General features: G+C 36.3%; 1 long non-coding RNA gene across 1 annotated transcript; it reads left to right on the forward strand.

Moving 5' to 3' along the window:
* The first annotated feature begins 796 nt into the window (after window positions 1-796).
* LOC124170311 lies at window positions 797-5,822 on the forward strand. The gene is made up of 2 exons (XR_006867429.1): window positions 797-1,536; window positions 5,036-5,822. It is a non-coding gene; the product is annotated as an uncharacterized LOC124170311 (long non-coding RNA).
* The last annotated feature ends 1,306 nt before the right edge of the window (window positions 5,823-7,128 follow it).

The raw sequence follows: 7,128 nt of genomic DNA on the forward strand, positions 1-7,128 counted from the left end.
GTTCATTTATCAGTATTGTTGATTTTTTGACCTTAGGAGGTCACAATGGGGGTCAAGGATCTTAGAGGTAAATGTCGGGCCATCGTGGCAACCAACGTGTCGAACGATGGGTTTTTAAGGGTGCTTACGACAGTTTTGCAGTTCATTTATCAGTATTGTTGATTTTTTGACCTCCATAGGTCATAATGGGGGTCAAAGGTCAGAAAGGCATGATTTGATATATCAAGGAAACTAATGTCTCCAACCAAAGGGTTGTGTGTTGCGTGGTACGCATAGTACCCATTTTGTTAAGTTGTTAACCTCCTGACGTCATAAGGTGGTCGACATTCACGGAGGTATGCTCAAAAATATCCAGGAAATTAACCGGCTAGCCAGAAGGTTTTCAAGGATGCCCAAGGCAATAGAGCGGTAAACACCATGGATAATTAAAGATTTAAAATGTGTTCGAAAGGGTGGTGTCATTCCTATTTCAATGTTACTAAATTAGTGATTAAGAAGGGGATGGTGGGTTGATTTGAGCCAATTTCAAACTCAAGTACAAATTTGGTTTATATTAATGAGAAAGTCAGTCATATTTATAAATAATAATATAAATAAATTTAGAGTACCCATTATTCAATTTGCCTTCCCTCCCATGCATGGCATAATTGAATTCACTTGACAATCGATCTAGTAAAAATGTCCTCAAGCATAATCGGGGTAATTTTACTGAATAATAATAAACATTTTACGCATGTTCATGGTGTTCATTTTACATTCAATGGCTTCATACGTGTTTTCACATTGAGGATTTTGCCACTGATGTGCTTGTTGCTTTGGAAATAATGCAGAGGTCGCTAACATTTTTATTTCTCTCTGGTTGTCTGTTTGAACTTAAGAGTAGCTAATTATGCCAATCGGGAGATGAGAGACAGAGGTCCTCCTGATTTTCGACCAATTACATTGTTGGTGTGTATTTTTATGAGGTGTGGAAGGAGGAGTTTTTGGCTGATCTTCACCCTGCCTATTGTGGCCACACTTGCCTTTTCATAATCAATCGCTAGTGTTCCACATGTGATTGATTTGGATTCTCCATGGATAGACCCAAGATTTACCGGCACATAATGGTGGGAGACAGCCATTTTTTGTGGTTGGTGTCTCTTCTGGGGTACCACCTTGAGAGAGGCAGGAGAACTTTTTCTATTATCAACGAATCCTAATGCAACTTGTTTTCTATACTAAATGCTTCATTTGCTCATAGGTTGTCCTGCTGCCATTGGACTTAGCATATCGGGCCAGAGCACAACAAAATTGTGGAAAGTTTTGCTGGATGTTGGATGCTTTTATTCTCCAATTATATTATCAATAGGATCCAATGACTTGGGGAGGGACGTAAGAATTCACCAGCTGATGAGTAATTTCCATTGGATACTTCTCAGGACTCATTGCTTGACATTGAGGGTGGTTGTATTAAGCACGATCCCCACTCCAGCTCAATGGGGAAGCATAATACATGGGCATCATTTGGTAGCCATCAACTGATGGACGCAAGGGAGAGTAAGACAATGTTTTCACTCACTTGATTCATAATTATGTCAATTATTCATTTGTGTAACAGTTGCCATTGCATTCATGCATTAACATGAAACTCATTCTGGTGATTTCATTTCCTTTTCTATTGATTTCCCATTCTGGTGATTTCAAATCTCTTTGGTGGATTTCAGGTGATTGACTTCATCACACCTTTTCTTTGGGATTGTAGGGTGAGGGAGGAGTATTTTGAATTGTAAGCTCACAAATGTCGTACTAATATATTTATATACATGCTATATCTTCACCTATTGGGCATATGTTCTTACATACATAACCTCCGTAATTTATAGCTGGATGGGATGCAGAGACTGCAGGGGGCCAGACAGTATCCACTTTAACCAGGAAGGTATGGGCTTTCTCATAAATATTTTACGGAGGAGTGAAAACACATGGTTTTTAAGTTTCATAGTAATCATGTAAAAGGGGGTTTCTTTTCCGTTGGTGTAATTCCCTGGATAAGATCAGGAAGCATTTGCCTGGTAACCTCGATAGGTAATGTGGAATAACCAGGGAATAGGTGGTAACATATCCTGTTGGTAGTCGAGGGAAGTGAATCTACATTTTTTTAAACTATATATGTTATTACACAGGGTTTTGTTAACATGAAGTACCATAAACACATGCAAAGGCAGTGTTCACAATATTTTCGAAACTTCTTTCCCATTAAATGAACTGCTGATTTCCTTTGAAGCTAGAGGAAATATGTTGGCATCAATGTGTTCGTTGTATTTGGAATCAAAAGCATTTAGACTAATTTCATTTTGATACATTGATAAGGAAAGGAATACAATATATTCCTTTATTCAGCCATGTAAGGGTGCTTCAATAAATTGTGTCACTAAGCGACCTGTACACCATAACTATTATTTTCATACCAATTGTGAAAGCTTACATTTTAATGATTTAATTGCCCTCCCTTAACACATCGTTAATTAAGCATTACATTTCCTTATGTGGTCATTGCCAATTGCCAGTTATTGTGGTTATGACCAATCAATTAAGCATTTACATTTCCTTATGTGGTTATTTGAACTCAGTATGTGATGGATATTACTGTACATTACGATTCTTAAAAACATTTTCCTTATCCACGGTGTTTCGTTTTTGGTCAATGTCACCATAGCTGTTTCCTTATCAAAGACAATGAAAACATTTAGGCTTTACTGAGTAAGTGGCATTGAAAATATTGTAGAAGTTGCTATTATAATTTAACTTGCACTCTGACAGCAGTTTAATTAAACCCATTGTAGCATATGAAGCTGCTCTCGATTTTAATAGCCGGTGCATGAGAGGAAGAAGTATTTAATTCATGAATAAACATATTGTAATACTGTTCTTTAGCAGTTCGTGTTGATTAGCTGAGCTTCCCTTCGGGTATTGTTGTTGCACTTTCATTTTCCATGTCAAAGACTAATGTAACTGTAACTGTTTGTCCTACAATCTTCTTGAGAGGCTATTTTCAATTCCTTACTGCAGATTTCACTATATTTTATTATTTGCTGATAATCAATTGTCGACTGCCGAGTTCTACGTCCATATTGACAACTCACCATGTCATCTCCACAGCCGGTCCCATCCGTTACAAGTTAATTCTTCTGTCAACTGAAAAGCTTGGTTGTTTTTGCATTTAAAGTCATGTGTGTGTACAAAACGCGAGTGTTACATGATCATGTGTTTATTGGTATAGGTGCTATAGTGGGAACGGATATTTAACAAACTGATCATCATTACAAAATAGACTTATTTTAGTTAAATAGCGGCAATTCATTTGCCTTCATGAGAGGCACCTTGCATGATATATTGATGCATGAGTTCCAAAAAGGAAGTTCTTTGGAGTATGCTATTGTACAATTCATTCACATCATATCAACGTACCCTGATCCCTTTTATGAGTTTTTTGATATCATTTTGGCATTAGTTGAAATTCGTGGCAGTTCTGCATGGCTGGTGGTGAATGTTTTGTTCAGAACTATGAATTACTAGTTCTGCATGGCTGATGGTGAATGTTTTGTTCAGGACTATGAATCACTAGTACTTAATGCATGTAATAAAAAAATTAAAAACCATAACAGCGAGAAACATTTTTTTTATTTTAGCAAAGCAAATATATCATTACATGGCATTCTGCCAGTGAGTGCTGTAACAAAAAGCATATTGCATCATGTATCAATGCATGGGCTCTTGATGGAGGTTTGTTTGAGTACACTAGTATAGCCTATCTACCCAGTCCATCAATTTTTTACATGGCAATGTGGAGCTCTGTTGTCACATGGAGGGGTGGAAGATTCTCCTTCAATCTTTGATTTCTGGTTTCTGTGTTATCGCGAATGTTAACGGGAAAAGTATTTTTTTTAGGGGAATGGGGCCTTTTTAGAAGGGGTCTTGAGTTATGTTCACATTAGGGCATCCATGATTGGGGATCCTGCCAGTTGGTGAAACTGAAGGGATCTGCAGGCATGTACCCAGTTCAATTGGATTTTTAAATATAATGCACTCTTGTTCAAAAGCCTCAAGTGGTAAATCCACCTCCTTATTTTCAACATTAATATGTTTACGTGTTGTGTGTGTAAGCTACTAAAAATTTTTATCAAATGTATAAAATTTTTGTTGAATCTTATGGATTTGTTTGTTCATGACTGGTTGATAATTCATAGTATTGTTTCTCACTTAAGTGGGGATAGTCTCTTTTAATATTTCTCTGTTTTAACTCATCTATAATGTATGCTTGGTAATACAGTACTACATAAAAATTGAATCTCTATGTCGGCACTTTTCATTCTCCATCCTGCAGCTACCGTAATTCCACCAACCATCTTGTAGATGCAATGATTTTCTCATCAATGGCTTCATATTCTAAGGCGGTATTTTTTTGCAAGTCACCATTTTAATCTGCAAATTTGATGCATATCCTTCAGCACAACATGGTGCTTTAGAGATTTACTTTGGTTTATAGCTTTTTGGCAGCTGCATTGGTGTACCAGGACTTTGGTCATATGTAGTTAGTTCTCGTTTGCTGAAATGCTCTACAGATGTACTCGTGTTAGTTCATATATGGTATAAACTGAAGTGGTATTGTTGCATTGGAATTTGACCTATGTAACCTCTGGTATAATCTCTACCCTCAGTAGGCCTGAACAGTCTCTTGTTCATCCTCTTCCCTTCCTACTGCTCCCATTAATAAGAGGCTGCAAAATGCTGTAACATCTCTAGGCAATGGCTAGAAGTGGTTAGTGGTTATGTAGTCTTATCAGTGCCAGCTGTGGAATTGCCTCTAGGGTCTTAACTATTTAGAACTGTGGTATACCCACATTATAAGAATATTAAATTTCCTAAAATGCCTAATAGGTATTATTATCTTAATCATTATTTCCAATACATATAACTTTAGGAGGCAGTTTTTTAGTTTATCCAGATTGTTTGTCCAATTATTGTCATGTAGGTATTCTTTACTTGACTGTTCCAGATGGATTTCTTAAGATATGTAAAAGGCAGAGCAGAGGCAAACTAGGACAACAGGAAATCTCTTCCCTCTGTCTATCCAAACAACATATGGATACTCTGAAGAGAGCCATGCCTTCCAGAGGTTCAACTCAAGGCTTTGAAGTGATGTATGGATGTTAGCCCAGAAGCATGAGGCATTCATTTTAATCCAGGCACAGCAGAGGCTGGATTTAATGTTAAGAATGCAGTCCTGATCTGCCTGCATACAACTAAGCATCAAGAGGAGTGAAACTCATGGTGTCCACCTATGTGTTTCACTGTTAAAGTATCTTACTTCACAAATCTCACCTCAGGAATAGGAAAGCAAAAATTAAATACTTGTTGAAGGAAATAAAGTGGCCAGAATTTGAACTATTTTACCCAAATCACTAGAAAAAATGTGAAACAACCATTGGTAAATGTTGCTGACAAAATTTCGATTGATTGTGATAAATAAATATTAATCTCTCCTTTGTTTCTGTTCATGCAAAAGAATCTTATTAGCCTTAAATTGCTTGTACCTGTGTTGCAATACTTATATGTATGTCAACTACTTAATTGTACTGGATTACTTCTACCAAAGTAACTGTCAGTAAGTATTACCACAGACATTTCAAGGTATACAGTTAAGAATTTTATTAATTTGTAAAATCACATTTAAATTAGGTTGTTGATGTCATCATTTCATGGTCTTCGATTGTGAAAGTGTATATTCTCTGCATTTCATGTGCAACATTGCTTTCAGTTGTAATAAAAATGTTGATTGTGAATAAGCAACTTGATTTTATTCTTTTTTTCGGAGTTTCACAATCAAAGACCTAGGCTGCTTGTACATTATTCTTAAAATAAAACATCAGAATTACTCTTCAGTGTAACAAGCATTTTATGGTAGCTGTTTAAGAAAGCATTCCCTGCGGAGAGGGGATTCGAGAATATCTCCGCAGTATCCCTGCTTGTCGTAAAAGGCGACTAAAAGGGTTGGAATCACAATAACTATGAAAGTTTTGGTTCCTTATAAAAAAAAATTGGAAATAATAATTTATTATATCCTGGAGGCATTACAGGAATGCAATTTACAGGTCAGATTAAAATTAAAAGAAGTTACGCTACACACTCTAAAAAATTTTTGACTATAGGAATGACAATAGCTGGCATTCAAATACAGACATTGTTGGAGTGTTTTTAGATGCACCAGAAGGGCATTGCGCAATTTAGTACACAACTTTGGTTCCCTCCTAGAAGAGACTTCACAATTTTGTTGAAGATACAGATCAGTTACCTGTCTAGTATTATGTTCATGGTAGCACATGCTTTTCACAAACAAAGATAAATATTCCCGTGTAAAAACCCATGTGCATACAATGTAAATACATGGTACAGTAAGCAATTCTAACTTTTTAAAAAGGGGTCGTCTATGGCTCCTGAACTTAACATTATGCATAGATCTTACTGTCTCCTTTTCAATTAAAAAAAATTGAAATGGGTCATAGACAAGAAATACAAAAAAACAGTTAACTATTCAACTCACTGCTAACACATGCAGTGTAGAACTGAATTACAATATGAAGAGATAGTATATACTTGAGTAAGCCAGGTCCTCGCGTGTCCTAAGCACCCCACATTTTTTGTGCTGGCTCATGAGGAAGGAAATAAAGATAAAATTCAATTTTTAGCCCTAAATGTTACATTATTTTGTCATGGCATGAATGTACAATCTATTATTCAAAACTATTTGCTAAAATTGAGTGTTCCTGCTTATCTTTTGCATGAATTTATTGCCTTACGCATCAATATCGCCATCCTGATATCCAACCACAGAAGTTCAGACCTGTTTGCAATTTCGATTCATTATTATTCAATTACGGATGTCCTTCGGCAAGTTAAATGGAAACAGATTGCTCTTCATACCTTCTAGATGCCTGAAAGCAGTAGTTGGGTCTGTTTTATGAGCTGATGGTGTGGGCAATTGCAAAACCTGAACATCTTGGTATCACATGGGAAAACTCAAGGTGATAGCATTTTCATATTATTATGAAATTAAATATCATTACTCTCGAGGAAATAAAAACAAGAATC

Source organism: Ischnura elegans, chromosome 13, assembly GCF_921293095.1.
Source record: "Ischnura elegans chromosome 13, ioIscEleg1.1, whole genome shotgun sequence".
NCBI classification, from domain to species: domain Eukaryota; kingdom Metazoa; phylum Arthropoda; class Insecta; order Odonata; family Coenagrionidae; genus Ischnura; species Ischnura elegans.